At 42.7% G+C, this 27254-nt stretch overlaps 1 protein-coding gene across 1 annotated transcript in view; it reads right to left on the minus strand.

Moving 5' to 3' along the window:
* TEAD4 (TEA domain transcription factor 4) overlaps window positions 1–27254 on the minus strand; it is a 51096-nt gene that overhangs the window by 22736 nt on the left and 1106 nt on the right. The gene's annotated exons all lie outside the window — the stretch shown is intronic.

Consider the following 27254-nt stretch of genomic DNA (forward strand, 5'->3'; position numbering starts at 1 on the left):
TGCAAAAAGAGGACCCTTTGAGAGGGAAGAAGAGAGAGTTAATGGAAAAGAGAGGAAAAACTAGCCTTGAGAAGAAGTGGATGAGGAGAATTGCAGGCAAACTTTTAAAGAGTATGTATCAGGCTATACTGAAAATCTGAACACATGGGAACTCTCCAGACATTGGCTCAGTTATGGGTCATCCTTGCATAACTAATTTCAGTGGATTCTCAACCACATACAATAAATTTTATGGAGTAAATTCGTATTTGTAGCATTTCCAATTAAGCAAAGAAATTATGGAGACTGAACAGTCTGACAGAACACTATTCTGCTTCAGCAGCAAGGGGTTGCAGGGGTAATCTGTATGAGAGGATGCCATGAACAGCTCTGTGCCAGCCACAGCCAATTCCAGCCACAACGAAACTGGATGAAAATAACAATCAATCCATCAAATCCCCAACCAGTCAGAGGAGCACAAGCTACCTTTGCTGGAACATGTTTTGGAAAGGGCAAGAGCCAGTAGGGACAGGAGACACATGAGGAGCCACAAAAGGAGACCTGAAAATGCACAGGAGAAATACAAGATAGGTAAAAAGATGAATTTGAAGAAAAGGAGACATGTGGTAGGGGACATTCCTGGGGATGTGGCTGGAAAAGCAATCTTGGAAAAAGTTGCTCCATGACAGAAGAACATTTTGATGCAACTGCAGCACCCACGCCAGAGCAGAGACAACCTTGAAAGGACTGCAGCCCATTGAAAACCCATGCAGAGAAGAGAAACAGCTAGAAACAAGGAGCACCAGAGGGGAAACAAAACAAAATAAAAAAAAAAAAAGCAGGAACTGGCAGAAAGAGACCTTTACACAGTGATGCCAATCTCCTGCGTCACCCTGCACCTCATCAAAGGAATTAAGAGGGACTGAGTGTTAGAGAGAACAAAAGGAGGGAAACAGAGTAGGAAGCAGGGAGGAGAGACAATAAACTGTAGTCAAGCCTGGGAAACTGGGAGGTATTTCCATAAGTGTGCATTTAACTGTTTGTCTTTGACAACGGCAGCAGCAAAAACTGCGAAGTTCCCTCAGGCCACTCAGGCCACATACTTCACCAAAAAAGACTAGTGGGAGGAGAAATTGTTGCACAGATTGCAGATGTTAGATGCCAGTACAGAAACTCTCTAGAAAGAAACTCCATAGAGCATTTAATTGTGGATCATCAGAATTTCTAGTTTTAGAATTCACTTCCCACTTGCTAATAACTCTCATACTGTTTCCCTATTCCAGAAGTGTGTCCTCACAGTGAGGTTAAAACAGGAAAGTGGCAGGTTATATTAAGCTAATAAAGGTACTGGTAGCGCAAAAAAAGAAAAAAAAAGGAAACTCAAACAAAAAAAACCACCAACAAACAAACAAACAGATGACTCTACAAAGACATTCATCACAGGGATTACTAAATATAGAACTATGTAAATTGCCAAGCCCAGTGAACTGCAGCAAGGCACTATTAAATTACCATGAATCAAAACTGCAAGAGAAGCAAGTCCTAAATATCTTTTGTTTTCTTATCAGTAGTTAGATGTAAGCAGGTACTATGTGGCTGCAAGTCTGTAGGCTCACAGGCTCCAGAAGGCACTTTCTTTGTTTCACAACCCTGGCTGCAGGGTCAGCAAAGACCAGCACTCCTCATTTGGCTGGAACAGGCAGAGCTGTCATAAACTGTCAGATGGTTCATTTTTTAGAGCCATGTGAAGTGTCCCTCAGTAACCTGATCATATGTTGTGTTCTTAGAATAACTCCTGCTGAGGTCTGCCATGGTCACCAGAACCTGCCAACAGTTGTGACTCCTCTGTCGAAACCGCGCATTGGGTTTCATGAAGCTCCAGCCAACATTCCAACTGTGGCACAGCACCTTTATCCTCCCTGGAGCCTTTCCCTTGAAAGCATGGCACAAAAAAAGTAGCCAAGAGATACTCTCTTATGTTCTTTACCTCTTACTCTCAACAGTTAAATTTCCAAGGGCAGCAATTTGCCTCCCATTCCACCTTACACTAAATTGCAAAATTTTGCATTCAGGAGTTATCCAAGAAGGAATTGCCTAAGAGAAGTGAATAAGGGGGGTTTTGGATTCTCCATTCTACACCTGTGCACCTTTGAATATAACAGCAGAGAAGTCTCTTCCTGTAATGAAGGGAGATAATCAAGGGAATTCCCATCACCATAGGAAGCGTTTTCCAGCCCTACCTCAAAGCTTCATGCTGACTTTCTCTTAGTAGAAGTATATTAATTTTTCTGCCTCTTGTAAGCAGTATCTCTTTAAGACTTATACTTCCTCACACACCTGTTGCCAAACAAAGTGAGATCAAAGAATTCAGTGATGTCTGCAAAATCCTTTCAGTGGGAAACAGCACAGAAGTATGTTTCTTGGCAGATTCTGTATCTTTCTGTGCCCAAAGCAAACATTTGCAACTACCTCTAAGTAGTTCTGCAAGAGAAGCAACTATCCAGCTGTATCCAGTGAAAGGTTTATCAAAGGGAGGTCAAGGAAGCCATCTCAACTCCCATTTCAATCTCTCTGTGTCACTTAATGCTATTTCCTGGGACATGACAGTCTCCTCGAACTTATTTAATTAACTGCTGGTTACAATCAACATAAACATAATGAACTGTGTGCATCAGACAAATAAATCTAGACAGAAGAGGGAAGGTAAGGACACCTCGTTTGCCCACCAAATGTCAGTGTTTCTCTGTGCATACAAAGCAAAACTAACCACCAACCAAGCCTTACCAGAAAGACACTTTTAGACAAAAGCAGCTGTCTAAAAGCAGTTGTTGCATGTCCATATGGGACTAACTGCCACTGGGGTCTGCCCCATCCATGGCTCCCTGCACAACCTTACTGCCCACCTCTCATTCCACCGCTTCCTCCTCCCAGCTATGCTAAAGGTCTTCCTGGACATCAGCTGCTCCAGAAGTAGGGCTACATGTGTCAGAAACCACATTTTCGTATTTCTGATGGTTAATCCCATCTTTTCCTCAAGATGCACAGACACCCAACTTTTACTAATATAATCTAGTTTTAATGCTACCTTTATTAAGACTTTCCTTTCATCACAAACCACATTTTCTCACCAAAGCCTTGGTGAGAAGATTCTGTTTGGTTCCTCTACTCAAGAGGCAATAATGGAACTTAGTACATCACTATGATCATCATACTAAGAACATTTCCCATGAAAGGGACCATGGAAAACCATACTGCATTTTATGGCACTGACCTATCCTATCTTTGACATCTTTGACCCCAACAGTGCAGAACTTTAGTGCCCAACAGTCAGGTTTGAGTTCCCATAGCACAGTTACACACACCAATGAACATTATATTCAACTGGGAGAAGAAAATGTCCTCACTCTGATCATTTATTCCATGCTTGAATTTTCTCAGGATTACCCTTCCACACAAAGATTCTCTAAGCTCATGCAAGCCCTACAGAAAGGGGATTTTGAAATAAAGAATCAAAGAAGGATGAGCCAATACTTCCGAAAAATACCAAAACAGAAGCCTGAAAACTCAATATTTAAGTGATTAGCACCATCACAGCCAGCTCTTCCCCAAAATACCTGTTTTTATCATTTGACTGTGCAAGTTCTGAGCTCCTTCCTCTTCTGAAATGACAAAGTCAAAGCTTTATTTGCTGGGCAGAATGCACCAGTCAAGCCCCTCACATGGCAGTCGGGTGATTCATCTGTCTGAGGTCATAAAACTCAGTTGTCTCATTTACTAACTGGTGTAAACACTGAAACCCTCTCTTGTGTAAAAGGTCTTTGGCTGGAAAGGTTAGTGTTTACTCCTCTCCTTTGCCACTGCACAGCCTAAATTCACAGCCAGAAACACAAGAAATGCTACCACCATTTAGAAACTGCTGTTTCTTGGTGGTCAGTTTAAGATGCTTCATATAAAGTGTTTGGCTGTGGGATAACAATTACAGACCCTGCAGATTTGGGGAAGCTTCTTATTGGTTCCAAACAAGTACTGGAGATAAATGAAAAGTCAGTCACCATAGGTGTAGTTAGAGCAACACATTTTTCATCAACAGAACAATCTGAAAAGGTTTCCCTCTCCTTAGCTGGTCATTCCTCCTCCTTCAACATTCCATCAACCGCTGTGTGCAGCTGTACTGACTACATTGATGGGAAAAGGGGAGGGGGGACGGGGAGGAAAGACTGACATGCACCACTCTAATTACCAATAATTAAAAAATAAAACGTCCCCATTTGGATTTTGTTGTTGGTTTGGTTTTGTTTTGTTTTTCCCCCCCATCAGCCTATTTTTAATTGGATTGGTGAACTAGTTCATTCTGTGGTCACATTAACCACGGCATTGGCACAGCAAAGAGAACGGAGAAAGAATCGGTGCAGAACTTCTTAAACCAGTTTTGCCACCAGAGAAACTGTAGCCTGGAACTGTACTCCACCTAACCCTCACACGAATAGGCTGGTAAGAAAATGGGCAAGGCACTTCCTGTGCTTGCATCATTTGTCTAAAGGCTAAACAGCGTTAAACTGCCTTCTAATTACTGCCCCAAGGGCTTGTGGAGTTATTCCTTGTAAAGATGAGCATTTACTAAGGTACAACAATGTATGCGGGCAGAAGTCCCTCCCCATCAGCCTAATGCAAAGCTCCAGGCTATGCAGCCCTTCACCACACCTCAGTCTTTAATAGTGCTTTTCAGTGCATAAATTCAATGTCCTCATCAGCTTTGTTTTCCCACATTATGGCCTCAGGCCACAGAAATGTAAATTAATCCATCCAGTAAGTATTCTCCCATATACACGTTAAGGGCTGCAAAAGGAGCAAAGCTGGGACTTGTTCTGGTACTTCCCAGAGTTAAGACTGATAAGAATCCTACAGAAAATGTTTAGATTCAGTTTGGCTGGGAAATCCCACAATCACACCAAAGCAGCTGCATACAGTAACATATGCCAGGGAGTGTATCAGATAACACCTGAAAGAGCCAATAACAATCCTACATGGAAAGACATGTCAAACTAACAGCTTTCAGTCTCTTGGGACACCTGAGAATGACCTTATAGAGGCACAAAGACACTTTACTCACCAAGGCCCGGGTTCAGAGGAACTTGACTACTGAGGGTAGCACTGAAACCAATGTTTAACTGTAACAGCATTTTCCAGTTCCCATCAGTCCAAGTTCTACATTACAGATCTGGACATCTGCTGAATTCTTCCTTGATGCAATAAATGTCTGCTCATTTCGGTATCTTTCAATAACTGTAGGGCATCTGAAAGCAATTCTCAGTGATGTTGTCTTAAGGGATAGCAAAAGCTTTAGCCCTTCTCCTGGTTTTGTGGTCAGCTGCCCCTGCCAGCACCAACAGTAGAGTTTCTGGCAGACTTCTGCCCCAAGTGCTAATCTTGTGCATGTGCCCAGGTGACAGGCTGACCAAGCACTCAAAGCTTCAGCTGTAACAGAAATTAGAGCTAAAAGGTGTTTGTGAGATCTGTGCAGCCGCTTACTGCCTGACCAACACAGACCATGCAGCTTCTCAGGGCATCTGGTCTGGTCTGGCTCAGTCCTGTGAGGAGTCATGACTGCTTCACTTAGCACCTAAGACCACACCACCACCCAGTCCCAGCCAAACGACTGAGAATTACACAGCAGCCTCAAGGAGAGTAAAAGAACCCAGAGACTATTCTTGCATTATACGAATAAATTAATACTGATTTTTGAAAGTGGAATGGCTGCTACCACCCATTTTCAGTTTGTGCCATCATAATTTAGAGTGATTTTTGATCACTTGAAGCCATTAAGTTGTAGATTCAGCTTAAACAAATGCCTGGACACTCCTGAAAAAAGTGGTTGCCTTTCCCCCTCCATCCCTCTCACCAGACTATTCCATGGATCAGTTCAACTCTAATCTGGCAGAAATCTGTCCAGCTCATTTTGCCAACATAGTTTACAAGCAGTTTAGCAATCTAATGTGGATCCACAAGGAGTCTACTAGAAACTGAAGTTAGTCTAAAGAACAGGAGCACAAAACTGGAAGCAGAGCAGAGGAGCAAGGAAACACAAGTGGCAGCTCCCTCTTTTCTTCTGCTGTGAACTGTAAGGTCATCTCACCATTTCTGAAGGAAATATAGTCTTGGTCCCAACACAGAACAGTTCCATACCATCCCAACTTTATCTAGAATAGTTGTTAAAGATGTCATACTCTGTAACAGGTGAAAAGAGAATGTGGACAGAAAAACCTAGCAGAAACACAGATTAAATAATTGCATAGCCACCCAAGGACTGGTCTGGGTAATAGCTGAATTCTGCCAAGATCATGAAAATTCCTTACAGTGGCTTGTGATATTCCCTGTTCCTTCCCACCCTGTTCTCTTTCTTCTCCTAACACTGGCACAATTCTGTTCCAGATTCTTTAAGTACCTGTTCCCTGACTGAGTTTACAGTCTGATAGATAACTGGGCAACCATGATTCAGGCAGGAGTGTAGGAACATGAGGATGACAAAACTATTTAAGCTGCAGAGATACTTAAAAATACACATGGATCCAGAAGGAAATTTGCACATATCTAGGTGCTTCAGCTACCTTCGAGATGAAAGCTTCTATACCTAGATTTGTCAAATCACTTTTCCTCAACTTTAGCCATAAAGGATCATATGAGACATGAACAGCTTAAGCAGAGCTGGCTTTGCTTCTGAGCTCAGGAGCAGATGAGATGATCTTTGAAGGTCTCTCCCAGCACCATTTTCTGTGATTCTACTACTAAAGACGATGATGCCCTGTTTATATGCAGGAATGCTCATAATCCCCATCAGGGTTGAAAGAACCACTGAGCTGAATGCCACACGTGCTCGGGTGTTGCCCTGTAACACTGCCATGTGTAGAAACGGGCCTGTGTCTGCAGCACTTGCAGTCAACAACTTGGGCATTGCCATTGGGTTACCTCACCAAGCATTGGTTACACTCCTTGCCCTCCTGCCCACAGGCTCCGACCGAAGCTCCTGGAAAGGCATTTGCAACTATTGTACAAATCAAACCCAAGAGGAAAGGAGTGTGATTCTAAAGGCATTTTCCATGAAAACAGTGTCATTTCCTGATCAAGAAGCCAGAGACAGAGGAAGCCTCTGGCTGTTAATGTGCATGGAGTGAGACTCTGAGAATGTGAAGGAGTACCCAGAACATGGGTCACAAGTTCAAGGTGACAGCAATGAGCAACAGCTGCTGGCTATGCACCCTTCAGCAGCAGGTGTACCCAGGCCCCAGAGGTTTCAGTCAGCTCTGCCAGTGACCAACAGATTTACAAGACCATCTGTCTGGGCACAAACTGCACACAGCCTTCCCAGTTTTGCTGCCCAGATCTTCACCACACACAGACAATACAGGGTTTGTTATGGATTAGCTAATGAGCAACTGTTTAAACCAATAGACAGCCCTAGTTCTCCTGTGCTCATTATCTGGATCCTACATGAATGAGAATACTGCTTGTTCTTTTAGCTGTCATGCTGGCTTTTTCTGACCAAGCAGCTTCCCTTCAGTTTGGGCACTAGAAAATGGAAAGGTTATGTCGTCTTACACTGGTTTTGCTTAAGGAATAAGGCATGCTTTTGAAAGCGACTTTAAAAGAAAGTTCATGTGATAGGTTTTTCTTACTTGCACTGTAGAAGTAAGGGAGTTCCTTTTTGCCTGTGCCAGATCTCCCCACAATCTGCATATTGGCCACAAGATCTGCATATTGACATTATCAGCTCCCTCTATGTATATGCACACCCTTTCTTGAGAAATGCTGTCATCCTTCTCTACTCAATGTTTGGCTAATTGACAGAAGACAAACTCTGAGAAAGCACTCCTGGAATTTACCTAGAAGCCTGCGCTTTTTTTTCAGACCTAAGGAAGGGTTCCTGCGTCAATCAGTCTAATAAACATACTGATGTCACAAAGCCACAGGTAGTATGAATCACAATGCTAACAATTTACAAAATCATGCAGACATTTACAGTGTAAAGCCACCTAATGCCCACTATTCTCTTGTTTCCTGTGTAAAACCATAGCACTTCCCATCTGGAATCCTCCTCTCATTCATGTAAAACACAGATACACATGCGCACATACACACACCATTCTTTGGGACTAGTTTCACAAATACAATCCTTATAGTTTTGTCTGATACAAGTTTAAAAGTCCCCAACAACAGCATTTCCATTCTAGCTCTTCAGAGGAGAGAGATCCCTCAGCACTGAGCACCATGTTGTCCTGAAGTCTTTGCTGATATCCATCCTATATTCTTCCTTTCTCCCCCATTAATCCTAGTCATGCTCACATGTTCCACATAAAATCCCTCTCCCTCCTAAATGTTAACACCCTTCAAATATTTTTAGACTGTTATTATGTGTTCCCCCACCCTCCACCTTTCAGTCATCACTTAGCCAAGCTATGTATATTTAGCTACTTTAATCTTTCCTCCTAAATCAGTCCCTTCAACTCCCAGGGCTCAATGTTAAGTCTGGTATGCTTGCTCTTCTCAGAACTCACTCCATGTTTTTGAGATCTTTCTGGTAATGTGTTTGCAGAAACCTGTCCAGAAGATAGCTTTACATGCACTTGTTTTAAAGAAAGAAGAAACCCAAGTCAGCGGGTATTATTAATTTTTATTTTTCATATCTGGTTTTCATTCCCAGATTTTGAATTCAATCTGAATTTTTAAATATTAATAAACATTTGGTATTTGTAAGAGCAAATTAGCACCTGATAGTATTGACCCCAATTGTGAAAGAATGAAGTGGGTTTTAAAATGTAAAAGAACACTAAGGCTTTTAAACTAAACTTTTAAGAAAACCACTGGAAATGTGTAAAGTTATCCAGAAGAAGAGCAGAATCAAAACAGTAACATACAGCAAGGGAAAAGGCTGACAAATTAAATATACAGTCTCTCAGTTAAAAGGCAGGTGAGTGGATATACCGACAAAACATAAAAGCTGGCCTACCACATTAGAAATCAATTAAACTCGATGTGTTACCTACAATGAAAAAAAAAAATCCGACCAAGTGCCTTTCTGACAACAGAACACTACAAATTAACTCTATCTTGGAGAATTACTAAAAGTTTGAAATTTAAGTGAAAAAGTCAGAGGAAGAGCCATAAGGGTAATGCAATGTTGCCAGTGAAGGAAATCACTAAAACATGACAAAAACTCTGTGGCTGCAGACGTACACAGTGAGAAAAATGTCATACTAGACAGCTCACTTTTTTTAAGCCTGAGAGATAAATATGGGGCTACAAAACTGCTAAAAATCAAAAGGGACAGGAAAAAGTATGTGCCCTTTATTGAAACAACAGAATGAAGCCCCCACAAAAGGAGTCACAATAGTTTGGATAACATGTAGTACACAATAAAATTGCTACTATATTTATGTTCAGTACTAAGCATGTTAAGGAAAGATGCCACAGCCAGTACTGTTAACTGCAAGAAGATTTCTGGTGGGCTGGTATTTCAAAAGCAGCAAATTTCTCAATATTCAAGAAATGCTTGGAATTCATGGAAAAATACTTCTTTTTATGCTTGCATGGAGAGAACACCAGTTAAACTGACATACAGCTTAACACAAAAAACCATAAACTTGGCTTACAAAGGAGATGGAAGGAAAAGCACGACAAACTCCAGCAGAAGTCTAACTCACTGCTAATGTCTCCAGAAGTCTGGCTTTGTCTAGTCGACAACAAAGAACCAGAGCCACACAAAAGCAAAGCTGAAAGATGACTGAGTGAAACAAAACCTTGTTATTGAGCAACTCCAAAAACATTACACCTACCACCAGAGGGGAGGCAAAGTCTGAATCCTGACCAATTGTCCGCAAATCCAAGTTTTGTTTGTCTTCTAGTGTTCAAAATAGGAGATTCCTTTTTTTTTTCCAAAACCATGGGATAAGGGGCTGTTCTACAGTTCACTAGGTCATACTAATGGAAGGGATAGGAACTTCAGAAGTATCTCTCTGAGGGATATCACAGCTGACGTACAAATTTTGCAATTACATGGAACATTCAGTTCAGTGTCAACTGAGCACATTCTCAGCATGTTCCAATACCTTTGATTGAAACATCATCAGGTAAGATGCTAAATTACAATACAGAGGAAAGCATTTGAAGACTGACACCTCGAAGGTTTACATATTTTAAATAGCAACGATGCTCCTCCCTCCCCTCAAGGAGAAGTGTTTATGAACTGGGACAGACAGCGTATGTTTTATGCTTCTTCGGATTTATGTGCTTTCCAGTTCTACTTTAGTGAGTCTTTGAGGCCAGGGAGAACATGAAATGATAACTTATCCCTTTGAGATAAAGGCATTATCCTGCAAATTTACCTAGTCATTTCAGAATAGGGGTGGGAGGGACCACCTGTGACCTGGTAACTTTGGCAGCATCAGACTGACCTTTTATCCCATCTTCAGTCATGTTGCAAACCCAAGTCTTTGTGGTCCACTAGCCTGCTCCAGGTTTTAACTAGTAACATGGTTGACTATCCCTCTTCTATCACTCAGCCTCTAAGCTTTGGACATCTTTAAGTATTTCCTATCAGCAATTCACAAACAGATGGCACCAGCACGGGGCGATGGATGACTGCCCCCAGCTGTCTGCCCCTCCCTGCTCAGCACAGAAATGGCTGAGCTGTTTGAAAAGCAGCTGCTAAACTAGTGACTCCTTCAGAACAGCCATCTAACAAACACCCATCAATTCTAACCCCTCTTGCAAAAAGGTGCTCCAAGCCAGGTGTTCCTGCAGTGGAAGGAAACACTGGACAGCTAAGGCAGTAATTCGTTTCTTCCAAGCTCTTACTGTCTCTCTTGTAATGTCAAAATAAGTATCATTTTGCAAGTTACTATTTTTCATTTCTCTGCTCTCAGTACTGTTGGGAGATCTGGTCTATTTAGCATCTCCATGCAAATCTCACAAAGGCACTAAGCTTTTTCCCTCTTCTTTCTCTAGATCAGTACTGAAGATGCCAGGAGATACCAAACACCTAATTCTGTGATCGTGTATTTAGTACAAATGCTAGGTAATATTGCTCCCACGGAAAAACATTGTTGGAAAATGTAAGTGACAGATTTGTAATACTGTACCCCCACAGTGTTCTAGCAGGCAACACTCATAAAATTATTCTGCAAGACCTTAGTGATACCAGAAGGCACCAGAGCAGTTAAGTGCCCCAGACTCAATGTTTCTAATGTCAACACAATGATTAGGAGAAAGGACAGCATTCCATATCAGACAAGACAGCTGCTTGTGCCTTAAGCAGGTGGTCAGCAAAGCCTGCTGGAAAGGCCAGTGAGGGCTTGCACCCAGAGCGTGCTGTGGCATGAGCTTAGTCAGGATGCTGCCTCCACACTAAAATGGAACGTGTCGAGTATAGAAAGAGACAATGGAAGGAAAGGCAGCAAAGGAATCGAGATGCAGATTATCAGTGTACAGAGAAGAGCCTGGCTGACTTTGGTGTGAAGGTGGAATCATGTTCAGTCAGCAATCGGCAGACTGTCGCCTAAAGAGCTGTAAACAAGCCGACTTTGAAGAGGCATGGAGACATGAGCATGTAGAGGCTGAAACACACCTTTCTGTACAATTTTAAATGCATTTAAGAGAAACAGCACAAATTCTTTATTTTGCCTCAATGCACTTCAGCTAAAAGCTGCCAACTTTAAACTGACAACAGCTTGCCTCACAAAAGGCGAGAAGCATGTAAATTGCACGTAGGAGAGATTCTGAGACCTGGAGCATCTTGCCCAACATAGTAGTACCACACGAGCCACTGCTCAGTGAGAAGCAGTGAAATGGTCCCAGTTTTGTCAGGGGAAAGGGGCATACACAGCTCTCTGTAACACCTCACCCCTTGGTTCAGAGAGCTCTGTGCCAGTCGGTCAGAGGGTGGATAAATAACCATCCCATCAGAGGCAGGGCCAGCTCCACATCAAGCTTGCCCTGTTCCACGAGCTGGCTTGTGAGTACTGAAGATGAAATCAGGGACTATATTTATTCTCCCTGCCCGGTCATATCTTTCTATAGATCCCAGACAGGGCCCCACTTCCTTGGCCGGGATCCTGGAGACGAGTAAGCAAAGGAGGGCATAAATCAGTGCCTGGGTTCTGTCAGGAGCACACTGAACCAACCGTCCACACCCAGAACAGGTGCACTGAAGGCAAGCAGGGACACTGTCCCATTTGGAGTAGTGGGGGAGGGCTTGCAGAAAAGCTCTTTATTTCTTCTCCCTGAGCTTACCCTAAACTTTTCACCCTGCAACTGGGTTATTTACCTTCTGCAGTTCACCAGTCCAGTCAACTAGATGTCTTCCACTTAACACCAATCTATGCTAAGTCAGGCTCAGCTAAGTCTCATTGGTTTCTGTAGCCCTTCGTACTTCACTTTTGCTCTCATTTCTTTTCTTGTCTTTTGCTCTCTGCTCTGACACATTCACTCCAAAGTTGAAATACTTCAAGGACCGTGCAAAATGTTCAGTAAATTAACACAATCTTAAAACACAACTGTAATTTTTCACCGGTAATTTTAAAAGTCACCCATCATGAAAAGTAGTGCAGATATAGAGCAACAAGGAGCATGTCACTAGTTCATGCTTAATAACCATGGGGTGGATTCTCAAGTAATATTTTAGTCTGAGTAACATGTTAAGCAAGCATTGCTCCCTAAAGAAGCAGTCTTACTTTAACCTCAGTCATGGCTGCTCATTCCCAATCTCACCATCCTTTCTCTAAACACCAGCACAAGCAGGTGGGCAGTATCCCAATTAAAGTTCACTTTTTTTACCCGTTCTGACCACGTTAGTTTTAAGCTGGATCAGTTCCCCGGTTGGTTCCATAGCACATCCACAAAAATGTCTGCGCCAGCACAGAGCAGGAATTGGTGTCTGCCTAAGAATACTGGCCCTAGATTAGCCTCAGGGTGATCAGCCTTACCCAACCTATATGGCTCTTCCCAGACACAATGATGTATGTACCCAGTAAAACCATCCACTGTAGATAAGGCCATGTAAACAAGACCCCACCCACGCTCCCACAATCAGAGCAATCTATTCCCTTGCTCAGGGAACAATGGCCTGATGGGTGAACAGAAACCTGCAGAATGACTTGTGAAGTGCTCATTAGGAAGCTCCAGGGCATGCACGGAGCATCCCATGATGGGGCCGGTGAAGACAGGCAGATTCCAATGTACAGGGGTAAAAAAAATAGCAAGCACTGACTGGGTAGAAAGAGGGCTGCCTTCTGTAAGATCCTTGATAGTGTTCTGAGAAACTGGCCACCTTGGGACTTAAAACCAAATCCTGGGCATTCAGCCTTTGCTTTGCTTTTTAGTCGCAGAAGTACCAGGTGGCTTCTTGCAATACTCAGCTAGACAATCCAGGCCAGACCAACATTTTATGAACACAATCAAAAGAGAAATTTTAACTGTGGAAAAGGTCAAAGATCCAATTCAAAAGTATGTCTATCACATATAAAGTTGACTTCTGCTGCAGCTGCAAGCCAGAGCTTCTCTGTATTCAGGGCTGGGTATCTGGTTAGCTAGATGAGAAGAACCCACAAGTGAAAGATACTTGTACCAGAGCTATGAGAAGGCAAACTACAATGAAAAGGAGTACACAGAACTTTCTGCCCTTCTTAAGATCTGAAAAGTGTAGCTAGTAAATGAACTGTAGGCACTTGCACACCAGCAGAGCCATTCAGGGGTTCAGGAGCTGAACTTCTGTCCTGTAGCACCAGACATAGAGTCCATCACCTGATCTTACCTCCAACAAGAACAGTGAAGACAGCAGCAAGAGATACCATAAAAGATAGGCTTTGTCACACCATTAAGACATTAGATTATATATATTTATATATAAAGATTCGGTCAGTAGCATGCTCAACTCTGAGGTCTACCTTATTGATAGTCCCCTGAAAAAGGTACCTATAACTCCGTCTCCTTTGCTAATGTCAAGATCTTCACACCGATTTTCCTAAATACAACTCGAGGCAACCAACAGCATCAGCCTGGGAACACCTGAGAGAAGGGAATTCACTCAGAGCATCACTGGGTGCACAGGGCAGGCTGCCTGGAGCACTGTGTTGTGCCCTTGGTCTCTCCTTACCATACATCTTGCCTTCGTCGGACAAGATAATCTTGCGCCGGCCGCATGGTGGGTAGATGGCTAGCGCTTCCTGGAAGCTCTGCTCGATGTCCGGACTCCACACGCCCTCGGCGTCATTGTCGATGGGTTTGTCCAAGGCCTCGCTGCCCCCCGAGTCGTTGCTCCCCTCAGGGGAGGTGGGAGAACTCCACTCGTTGGAGGTAATGGTGCCAGCTAGAAACTCCAAGGTGCCACGTGGAGGAGCAGACTCAGAACCTGCAATGGCAAGCACATCCCATCGGGCAGTTAGAAACCCTCCTCGCTAGGAAAATGGAGACCCTAAAGCAAAAAAAAGTTAAAAATAACGCAGTCAGGAGGGGTTTTACTTCAAGTTTATCTTAAACGATAACCACGTGTTGGATTTTTATTTATGTTGAGATGAAAACCCTTTCTACAAATCCTTCTAAAAAAACAGCCTGCTCCAGTCTCTCTTTGGCTTATTAACTCTGTCACTTCCCAGTTCTCCTCAGAGGATTCTTCTTGTGTCCTTATCTGCTTTATTTCTTTTTCCCTGCACTGTCATTATCCATGTAATTGTTATTTAACTTTCTGAAGCACACATAGATGGATTCAGTCTGTGTGAAAGACTATGCAAAATAAAGCAGTGATGAATTATCTAGTCATCACTGAGCACTGGGGTTGAAATTTTCTTAGATACTGTTTCACTGGATCAGACTTAGTAGTTGGTGTCACTTCTAACACTGACATTTCTTCTCAAGGATCAGCTGTGCTTTAAAAAAGCCGTTCCTGGAGCCAGACAGTTTAATGCAATGTCTTCCAAATCCCAGCATCATATCCTGGCAGGAGTAGAAGGCACCACAGTACAGGGGTGACAGCACTAGGTAGCAGGTCAAGAACCAAGGTGCTTAGCCTGTTGTTACTGCTCATCTTCAGAACGACCTCGGGCAAATTCCCTCAGTTTCCTCTGCCTCTCTGCCCCTTCATCACTTACCAGTCTCAGGCTATTAGATTTGCCACTGGGCAGGAGCAGAAATTGGTTTCTCATTGAACCTGAGCTGGCAGCTGCTAGCTCTTGAAAACCACAATAAATTATAGTCTACTTATAAATGCCTACAGAGAGGCTGAAGCCTTTGAGCGGAGCTGCTGAAACACTCATTGAGAAATTGACTTCAGACCACACAGACACTTCCAGTCAACCAGGCAGGAGACAAATGGCTTCTAAAGACACAGATCATTCTTTTGCCTTAATCCCAAAGCTGTTTGTTTATCATTTTAATAGCTTTGTTATCTGGACTACAAAGAACATTCACAAGCCAGCATTTGAGAATCCAGCCAGAGTTTGAAACTTCCCTCTCTATCACCACATTGAACTGGGTAGCAAGAAAATCAGAATAAGGACTTTTTTTCCAAAAGCGACAGAATCATCAAACCTGCACTGAATATGAGAGTAAGGGGAGAGGTCTGACATAACAACTGTCTAGCTCAGAAATATCCCAGTGAAAATGTAAAGAGAAACAGAGGAGAAATTTGAGTGTGGTATTTGTCAAAAACTAGCTAGAAAAAAAAATATGTGCAGTTATGCCATAGTTGATATAGGGGAAAAGCAGTCCATTCATTCAACCTCAGACCTTCAAAAATTCAGGGCTCATGGCTCCAGAAGCTTTTCTGACATAAACTTTTTTTAGGTCTTTCTTTCATTTCTTACCTCTTTGGATTTTGTGTTTTTAAAATCTTCTCCAAAACCATAATGACCAGATTTATTTTTTTTTAATAAAAGCTGAAATTCTTGAAGAACTTTAACATTTCAAAAGCTGAAATTGTAAAGATTTGACAACACTGGCACTCAGAAGGTTTTGCTGCTCCTTAATGACTTTAAACAGCAGCCGATACATTTTTTACATCTCCAAAACCCACCAAAAGCTAAGGAAACAAGTAAGACAATACTGGGCCTTTGACTAATTTCAATACAGACAATATGAATTAGACAAATAATTAGACACAGTGTAGTGTGCAGCCTTTTAACAAATAGGTCACAAAGACATTCAGAAAACCCAGTATATGAGTTATTTCCTGTGACAGTATTTGACACACACAAATCACTGGAATGGCCTACCACTGCTCATCCATCCATTTCACCGCCTACATGAGATTATTTCAATCCTCTTGATCCACGGTATACTATTTCAGAGCTCTAATGAATATGGAAAGAAATAATAAAATGGGAGGTGAGAGGGGCAGAAAGGGGAGCTTACACTTGGCTTTTTACCACTGGGACAGACATCCCACACACACTGTGAATGGCACCAAGGCCAGCAATGTGACTTTAAGAGACCCTGAAATGAAGGGTAACAGTTGCTTCCATCACCAAACATTCCCCCTTTCACTGACAGATGCTAATAAAAAAATTACATGGGTATTCAAGAGATTGTCCTGCTGGGGAATCAGTGTAGAGGAGTAAGCTTTCCACAGGGAGACTCTGACAGGGAAACAGAATTTATCTGTTCCAAATGTTCTCCTTTTGATATTCCCCAAGCATCCCTAGTCCCTGGAGGCCCTCCAGACCCTCCATAGTTAACGCACATTAAAATCTCCACAAACACAAGGCCCAGGCTGGTTTTAAGTTATGGTGACAGGCTGAGAAATGGAGGGTTCAGAAAGAAACCCAAGGTGTAACAGCAAGTGTATTCATCACACCACCTGCACTCGGAGCTGCAAACCTCACGCGAGCCAGCAGGCTCCACACCAAGTGAAAACACGCTCCAACTGCTCAACTACAGGACTCCCAAAGCCACAGTCACTGGAAGCTACGGCTCTGCTGTCAAGCCAAATCCCCTAGCAATACATACAGGCAGACAAAGTCATCTCCTAGGGAATGAAGGACCATCATGACCATAAAAAGCATCTACTTTGAATCCAGTTATTTTCATCTCCTTAGTGTCCATGCTGACACAGGGGAATACCTAGCAGATGATTTCATCACGGCACACTCTTAAGTTGCAACTAAATAAATGTATCTGAAGCATAACTCTCCTCCCCCCACCACATTCACACCCTAGGAGCTGTTGCCTGATCATTGCATATTTTACAAGGCTCTGCACCTGCACTAAGTGCTTTTGGTGACACAGGAAAATCTGGGTCCATTCTAATCCAAGATGCAGAATAACTGGAGGAGAAAACATGTCCTATTCAGTGCAGTGTCAACTCTCCAGACTGTTCTCCAAAACTTAAAGGAAACTTGCACTGACTTAAGCAGATGTAATTTGTACATTAAGGGAAGTCCACAAAGCAAGAGACAGAATATGTGAACTGAGTTTGTGAACTTTCTCTCACACTGGTGTAAATCAAGGGAGATGTGGAACATAATAGCAGTGACAGAAGAAATTATATAAATCTTGAGTGACCAGACACTTTTTTTTTAATGCTTCTTACTTTTTGTGCCTTGCCCAGCAATGTTCTATCTCAAGGTACAGCTAGGTCAAAAGGAACCGAAATGTGCTATTATGCCCAATCCCAACTTTTCTACACTTGGGGCCTGATTCTGCTTTCCCTTCTTGGTACTAAAGCTATTCCTGATGGATGATGAAAAACGGGGAACCATACAGACTATAAAATCAAGGATGTTTGGCCATCTCCAGCTAAAACCTCTGTAATTACTCAGATTACAGAGCACACTAGCAAAAAATCTTACTTCTATTTGAAAACTTCTGAAGAAATTCCATAGACTGAAATGGCCATGGAAATCCTTATAACTCTATGCCCCTAGATCAGTAAGATGCCAAAGGCTTAACAGGTCTGCAAAGTTTCCTTAAATAATGTTGCTTAACTAGTGAGCTCCACGTGCAGTCCCAGGCAATACTCTGTGCTCAGAAGCAATAGACAGTAATTCAGGGAGTCCTGGCTGGGTGCTATCTGATCTGTTGGTCTCTGCTTTGGCTGAACGCTTTCAAGCCTTCTGTCTCCTGCACTGTTGATCTGAACTCAGCGGTGGCCAAGATGACCACTCATTAAACTAAGCAAAGCAAACTAAAAAGAAGCTGGGGGCTAAACCCTGTGGTAAATTACTTTATTAGTATGGCAAATTGGAAAAGTGGCAGTGAAATCACCTCCCATTGAATGAGCAATCTGGTGAAAACCAGGATTTTTCAGAAACACGAGATTGTCGAATGTCTTATTTATAAGAAAGGTTTGAATAATATTCATTAGTAACTTCTTTAACAAAATACAAATGTTTCAGTTAGCATCTACTTTTCAGCTTGCTTCTGTCTTCCAGTCAATAGTAACTACATGCATACAGCCTGGTAACTTTAATAGTTATTTGTATTACTCAATGTTCTAATATTTCTAAATATTTTAGTATTTATTTTAAGTTCTGCCTGTGGAACAGTTTGTAATCACAAAGCTTTCTTCTGATGTGGAGGGAATTTAATTCCGAAAGCACTAAACAGACATCCCAGACATAATCACACAATTCCTTCCCATGTGAATTCCCTTACCAGGCACAGTTCTCAGGAACAGTGTAGTCAGAGGATGTTGTCCCATACTCATAATAGCAAGTTTTGCCAGAGGTCACAGGGCTTGGTGTTTGTTCTCTTGAGATTCCCTCAGTCTGAACTTACGTCCCACTCCTTGGCTTTTGTACTTCTGTGATTGTACCTTACAGTTTTTCTAATTCTGATCCCACTCTTATTTTACTGAGAGATGATTAACTATTTTTCTTTATAGGATCCAGGCATGGCTTCTGTCCCAGGTTCAAAGACACAAGACCCCTCAAAGCACATCCACCTCCTCATCACAGTATCTCTTCCTTCTTAATGTTTCACTCTGTCCAAATACTGTTTCTTATTCACTCTTGCTGCCTGTTTTTCTTTCTGCCGTGGTCATTTCTTAATAAGTCACTCACAAAGCAAAACCATGGAGAAAGCACAAAAATACTTCAGCTCCAGCAGCTTTGATTTAAGTGTTCCAATTCTGATAATTTCAACACTAACTCTCTTTCCTTTCACAAATGGTATCTCATTGAGATTCAGAGATCCTGCAGGGCTAGACAGCTGCCAAGAGCCCTTCAGCCAACGTCTCACTGACAGGGAGCACATCTTTAAACAGACTCCATAGTCTGACACATCTGCTTTCTAATATTAATCCCTCAGTCATAACTGTTGGTAACAGCTCCCTCTTAAGTGTTTGTGGCAGCTGCTCAACACAAAATCATACTTTCCTGAGGATCTGAAAAATTGCAGCCAGCTGCCTCCAGTTGTTCAGTTTTCTTAGAGCTGCTCTGTCCAAGAGACTCCCCCCCACTCCATGGCCACCCCCTTTCCCTGTTGGAACCGAGCACAACACACTGGGCAGAGATGTCCCCTTTCACTCACCCCTCCCAGGCAGGGGCGCTTGCCAGCACAGCCGCGTGGAGTCGGACAGGCGGTTCCACTCCTGCTCCTGAGCTGGCTGCACCCTGAGGAAGTAGCTGTGTTTTACCAAGAGCATCCCTTCACCTTCGGTCTCATTCACTGGAAGTGCAGGCTGTGCTGGCAGGGATTGCTTCACCTTGCAGATACTCCTTGGTGTCATTGAAATGCAAACAAACCCAAACAATTCCGGTATTCACTACCTCAGTAACATGAGCCAAATACTGCTACTGTAGAGGATCCGAACCACAACATTTTCATATCAGATCAGCAGTCAGAGAATTTTTTTAAAAAAAAGGTTAGTTCAGCTAGAACAGATGATGTCCCGCTGCTCAAACTTTAGAGTGTATTATATATATAAGAATAAGAAAACCTGGAAACATGAATAACCAGCCACTTACTCCCATCTAGAACACCTAACAAATGATCTTACACGACGCACTCAATACAAGGAGATTTGGGTTTAGGGAAGCAAAAGTCTGCAATACTAAGAAACCTATTGCTCAAGGTACAAGATGGAAGATAGCATTCAAACTTACCAGAGGAAGAAGACTGGGAAATTCTATGGGACACTACAAGAATAGCTTAGCTCCTCTGAAAGAGAAAAATGAGTGCAATCAGTAGATGAGTAGCTCCCAGACGGTGCAACTCAAAGACTGCAGGAAAAACATACTGGAAAGGGAAAAGGTGGGAAAGCAGGTATTCAACAATAAATAAGATTTGTTAAAGCTAGCAGACAAAAGAGGACAAAATCATGGACAAGTTTACAAGGTCTCTGCAGAAAAAAGAAAAAAGGATGCAACTGTAGCAAACCCAACTGGCACTGAACTGTAGCTAGGAAGGTAACAGCACTTTTGCAGCACCAGATAGCAACCAGTTCCTCAGGCTCCTTAGGAGCTGCACTCCCATCATTAAAGCAACCTGGAGACAGTGGAGATGGGTGGGTGCAGTTCTCTGAGCCTTTTGAGGGGGCTTTGCTCAAACACTCCGTAACAGCTTAGCCAAGGGCTGAGCCTGGCTGTCATCTCACTTTTTGCCCCGGGCCTCCTGCAATCCTGAGTAATGTTGGCTATTCCCTGTGAATGGCCCTATCCACCCATGACACCAGAGTACTGCTGCATAATCCCATGAATAAAACCAGTTAAGGTAAGTGTTACTGGCTGCAGGGGATGTAAAAGCTCCTAACTAGCCGCAGTGCCAGGCAAGGAGGAAAGAACTGAGATTTCCCTCTCTGTACTGAGCAAGGTAATACACTCGTTACATCCACAGGCTGCATGGTGAGATTTTTGTCTCTGTCTCAACACTGAATAAGACTGGTTTACAAAGGAACGTGCACTACTAGCCTCAGATCATATCCAGCAGGAGGCTGGGCTCCAGCTACTCAGCTTGTCACACTGCCTAACACAAAATCAAGCTTGGTTTGTTTGCTACACCGAAACTGCCTGCAGCAGCTGCTGTTCAAAAGGCACCTGACTTCCCGAGCAAAGCAAAACAACTCTTAAATTATTGCAGTAGCTAGCTCTGGCTGAAACAGAGAGAGGATGTAGCGTCCAGCAGAGTGATATAAATCAAAGCAAGGAGAGAGGAGAACTTCTATCAGTGCAGCCCTGGATAATGCAGTCAAACAGGATGTGATGAGATAAGGCCGTGTGTGGCCTTGCACACCATCCAATCTGTTACATTTGAGATAAAGGAAACAGAGCACAGAGCCTTGCTGCCCTAAGGAGGGGAGAAAAAACCCCCACAATCCAACAACAAAACCCAAAGGCCAGTTCTGATCCCACTAGTCTGGGGGTGGCCAACTCAGGGATCGATCCTGAGCAATGGGCAACTCGTGCCCAGCTCCCATGTACAGGCCACATCACAAGGCCACCAGCCTTGGACTGACAACATGACTACTGGGTGATTTATGTCTCAGCTGGGAAAGAAAAACGAGCCAGCAAGGGCAGCAGAGATTGACACTGCCAGGTTGTGCTGGGATTGAGCCACGCACTGGGCTGGCCCCAGCTCTCAAAGGAACAGTGGAATTCCTGGGGAGTCACTGTTATCTCCCATGTGGGAACTGTTCCCAGAGCTCCCATTCTCCCTGACTTTCCAAGACATGTGGCATGTGTTTCACAGCTTCCCCAACAGATGAAGGTTGTGGCAGGGTGAAAATGGTTCGTCACCCTCGTGCTAGCAGCAGCAGTCACCAGGAGTCATTCTCCATGGAGCTGGTTAGAAAGTAAGAACCAGGAGGAAGTCAGATAATCACGTCCCTTTTCTATCGCAGAAGCATTGGTAGTGTCAGCTAACACAGGAAAATTGTAACTGTCCCATTTTACAGACAAGTGTAGATATTGACTGACTAAAATTACTTGGGAATTACCAAACCAAGCTAGAGACAGAAATAAATCAAGCCAAGCATTTTCCCAAAGAATATTATTCACTTAATTATTTAAGGATAGGGAACCTTCAGTAGCAACCTTAAAAAAACCTCCTTGCTCCTAATTCCACTGAAATTCAGTTGTCCTGAAAATCTCACCATCAGGCTCAAAAGCCCCCATTTTACCTATGGAAAAATGTATAGCACAAAGATGTAACTGAACCACCCAATGGCAAAATCAGAATAGGGTTAAAAAAGACAAGAAAAGGTTAACTTTAAAAGTGATTTGCAATTGCAAGTGGTAACTTCAGAGGGGCTCATGTTTAACATTGTCTGGAAATAGAGTATCTTTTGAGTATTTGCTGACAAGTAACACTAAGCTGAGACCCATAATGCCCACTTTATGATATCAAAATCAAATTCCTGTTTCCTAATCCTGCCTCCTGCTCATGACATCTTTCAAGCTCTTGTCTAGGACTCAAAGATAGATGTTCCAGCAAAGCCTCACAATTTGGACATCCTTAGCTTCCCATGACACTAATGGCAGAATTGCACATGAACTCAGACAGGAGACAGATGTTTGCAAATCTCATCCAAAGCAGTGAAATGTTTAGCTCCAAAACTAGAGTCAGTCTCCAAGAAAAGAAATAGCTGAACCTGGGCTAAGAGACTTAAAAGAGAATAGACAGACAGCGATCACACAACCCATGAATGCAGTCAAATTTCCCTTTCTGTTGTGCTTGCAGGTGGTCTGTGTTGCGGGCATGACCTGTCTGGTCAGGGCTAAGCCCTCTACTAAAGGCTCAAGACAAATGCAAATCACAAACAGCCAGAACAGGTATATAAAACGGGACAAATGCTCAGTGCTCTTTTCACTTTTCCACCTTCAGTCAACCAATTACACATGTGCTTTGATTTTAGTAGTAGTCTAGCATGAGCTTAAAGGGGTTTGATGCTTGTCATAATGCAATACCTAAGTAAAGAAGAAGCATGATTAAACACCTGCATCACATAAATGAACCCTCCTTATGGCTACCAACCCAGCTGCACTCTCCTGGGGTATTCAGGCACCACCCCAGCTCAGGTTTGGAGTACACACCCATCTGGATCATGCAGCAGGTCAACATTTACTGCTTACACGCTCAGTTCTTAAGGCTGACACTAGCGAAAGTCAACCTTTCTGAAGAACAGTCTGAAATTTCCTAGCAAGGACACACCAGACATTTTTACCAGATTCCAATGCTCCTACCAGTTTGATACGAGACAGTAAAGCCACCCTCAACTCAGACCAGTGTAATTTTGAGTTCAAACTCTTTCCTCTCTCTAAATGTGGCATAAACATGCCGCCATCTCCAACCTGCTGAACACAGAACGATTTCATAGAAACCAAATGAAAATCATGAGAATCTGTAATTACAACCCCAAACCTCAAACTGGAATCAGTAAAAAAAAAAAAAAAAAGAAAAGAAATGTCAAAATCTGAAAAACAAACTTGTCCCCACATATTACAGGAAAGCATGAACCTTTTGATTTATCTCTTTGCCCTTCCAGACCCTTCTTGCCAGGAAGGTCAACAGGTTATATACCTTCTGCTGGATTAATCTACAGGAGAACAAGGGCAGCTAGCCAAGCAAAACTAGATTCTTAAAGGGACACAGCCAACCACAGACTCTACTACTCCAGTTTTTAAAGCATGTTCTTACAAATAAAACCTAAGACCAAAAGCACTGCAAAAAGATGCTGCTACTCTATTTTTCAGTTCACATACTGGGTGGAGAAAAGCAGAGATTTACATGTTTCACCTGCACAGTTATTTTCTTCTGATCACATAGATCCTTCACAAACAAGTAGGGGCAGAGAAATAAATAGAATTTTATTATTTTATTTTTATAAAGATAATTCAAAGAGCAGTGAGAGTGCTTGGATATAATCTTCTTACACAAACCTCTCTTTTACACCTTTTTTTTCCCCCCTAAGCTGACTAGCTTTTCAAACCAAAAGACCTGCTTAAGTCCTGCTAGTCTGGTACCAATGAGCTTTATTTCAATGAGCTGTGGCAATGTATGATCAGGTAAAATGAACTTAAGACACATCAGCAAATCGTCCCTTTCCATTTCAGTACACACCTGCTCTGTGTTCTCCTGACATTTCCTCCTTAGTTAAAGCATTCCAGGTTACAAGAGATTACACTATGCCTGGACATCTGTCATTAGTGGCTACCATACTGTTGGAAGGGAGGCACTTTGAGGGCTATGCTGATTTATTTTCTCTGGCAATAGCAAAGCAGATGTTTCAAAGGCTTGCACCCAGGCTCTGAAAGCCACTGGCACTCAGAAATACAGGAGTGTAAAACACCTACCCTTTGGCAATCACATTCTAAAGAAGGTAAGAACAAGGTAATTATAAACCTACAAGAGAACAGAAAAACAGAGCCAGTGACTCAGCCAGTAGCACCAGGAACTGGAAAACCTGCCCCTCCCTAGCAGGAAAACGTCTAATTCATATGGTGTTAAAAACAAAGGGGAGTGACTGCATCATCTCCAGAAAAAAGAGGACCCAAGGGGCAGGAACAATAAAACCAAAAACCTACCAAACCCTCCCCCCATCCCAAAAAACCCCCAGGAACTCAAAACACCACCTCCTAACCCTAAAGAACTCTTTTTAATAATCTAGTCTCAGATCTTGTAAGGAGCTCCACACATGCCAACTCATGGCTTTTTTACAAGGCTCTACAAAGGAACAGGCTGGCATTTATTTAGCGTGGTTGTTGGCAGAAGTTGGAGAGAGAGCAGCATCCGTTACTGTAAATCCTAATAAACCTGATTGCTCCTCAAAGGAGGACAGAAATGCTGTGAAGGTAGAGAATGAAAAGAACACAGTGCACAATGAAATAAGTTTAGATTTAAAATAGCATTTGTTACTCTGTACAGAAATCACAGCTAAAAATTACTTCAGATTGGCATTGGAGAGTACTGATCATATTATTCAAAAATTAACGAATGGCTTCAAAACTATGCATAGTGATATATGTGATATATAATACAGGTACGATATATGATGAGATACAAACAGAACCAACAGATACAGAGGGCATCTACTGGGTTGCTGCAGGGATCTTTTCTAGTCCAATTGTCTTTGACATCTTAAATAAAGATCTAAGACTGACTCAAGGTAACGTTAATGAAACTTGCAGGTGATACAGCATGAAGTTTACAAACATCGGTGGGTGGAAACAACTCAAAGGGTGTTAGTGTAAAATAGAAAATGAAAGAAGCAAGGGAGACAAATAGGACTATGTGGAAAAAGTAATGCAAAGAAAACCCAGAGACAAAATCAAGGAAAAAGCCCTGCCAGAAGCAGGAGCTAAAGACAGGCAAGAGTGACAATGCTGAACAAATGAGAGAGTTGTCTGCAAAGCAAATGCTTCTGCAAAATGACCAATGTGACTTTAATCTGCCTGGGCTCAGATATCACTTCAAGGCAATGAAGAGAGATGAATCACTCCAACTCGTGGAATATTGGATCTCATTCTGACAAAAAAACCACAGATAAACTGAAGAAAGTGAAGAGTACAAAAAACCTCCAATAATTAGACCTAGAAAATTGAAAAATATTATTAGTATAGCCTCACTAGTAGCTTGTAAGAATGTAGAAGGTGCAAATGCAGAGAGAAATAATAAGCAGTCATTTCAGAGAAATACACAGCAAGGCAAAACCTGCTGCAGTAGAGTAAGAAAACTTTCCTGATGTACATTGGGTGATGAAAAACTTGCCCAAGAAAACTTCTACATAGCTTGGGGACACGGGAGGGAAGAACCAAACCAAGCCAAACCCCAAACCAAACAAATGAACAAAAGACAAACATGAGCTATAGGGAAAGTACAACAGATCTTTACAAAAAGGTAATACTAAATTTTCACTTTCTTCAGATACAGTCATGGTCAGATAAAACAGAAAACCATTTCACTCTCACAGGAGCTATTGTAGACATGGTCCAAGGAACTACCTAAGGTGGAGAAAAATGGCAATGTTATTAAGAAAATGTCCCCATTCTTCCCCCACCCTTCACCTCCTAGTCACTGCACCCCCTTTCTCCAGACACACCGGCACATGACGGTATGATTAACTCGACTGGAGAACAGATGTGGCTGAAAACGAACTTGCTAAAAGCTAGTGTTACTTTTCCTCTGGATCAGCCCCCTGCCCCGGGGCAGTGAACAGCAGTGCCAGTGTCCCTGCCAGTGACAAAGCACAGAGATGTGACAAGTAAGGAAATGGGTACTTTGAGGCTCTGGGGACAGGTCCACAGCAGTGCCAGCCTCAAGTCTTTGTGGACCCACCCCTTGGGTTACGCTGGGATGGAACCAAGAGCTGAAAGATATAGAAAATGACGCATAATACCAAGGAAGGAAAGCTGTGAATGAGCATCCAAACAGAGATGAAAGCAGCATCTCTTGGAAACTATTTTTCAGCAACCCTCTCAAAACTACTTACTCTACTTGTGTTGTGCAAAACTAATACCTGAGTAAAAAAAACAACAGCAACTGTAATTTTATGTAAACCACAAGCAAGACAGGGTGCCATGGAGCCCTTTTTCTCTTGAAAGCTTGGCAGTACTATTTTCCTACCATTTTCCCACAGGTGTTCTATAATATAGCATCATTAAAATGCTTATCACAGTAATAACCTAAAATACTTGAAAACCATCGGTAGCAATAATTTAAAAATCCAAAAGAAGTGGCAGGATCCAAGACAGTGGAAAAATCCTGGTAACCATTCTCACGCACATTTATTTGCTTCCAGGATCACCTCCAAGAGGACACAAACAATGAGCTGATAGCCCAGTTTAGAGATTGATTAAGACTAGTTTGAGGGAGCCATTCCCACTGGGATTTAGGAAAACCTGAAAATGTGGCTGCACCCACTGCAAAAAAACCCTGAAAAGGTGACTGGCTGCCCTTCACTCTGCCAACCCAAGTTCCAGAGAAAACCACAGTCCCTCAGCATGCAGCAGCCCTAATGAAGAAGTCGCTCTGTATTCACTCTAAGACGATCCCAGGCTCTTCTCTGTCATGAGAAAAAGCTCTCGAAACCAAAAGGCTTTAATTGCACAGGTGACTGTACAGCAGCATCAGCCCAGCCCTAGCACTTGCTACATACCCACTCTGCCTTCCCCCTTGTTCTGTTCCTCTCGCTCCTCCCCATTACTCTCTGCCCTGTCCTGCTGCCCACTTCCTTCTGCGGGAGAACAATAAAACCTCTCACATCTACCCAGACAGATGGACAGACAGGTGAACGAACGCTCTCTCACTCTGCACACAGACACCACAATCAGGTCCTGGGGAAGCCGACCTGTTCCCAG

This window comes from Corvus hawaiiensis, chromosome 2 (assembly GCF_020740725.1).
Source record: "Corvus hawaiiensis isolate bCorHaw1 chromosome 2, bCorHaw1.pri.cur, whole genome shotgun sequence".
In the NCBI taxonomy this organism is placed as follows: Eukaryota; Metazoa; Chordata; class Aves; order Passeriformes; family Corvidae; genus Corvus; species Corvus hawaiiensis.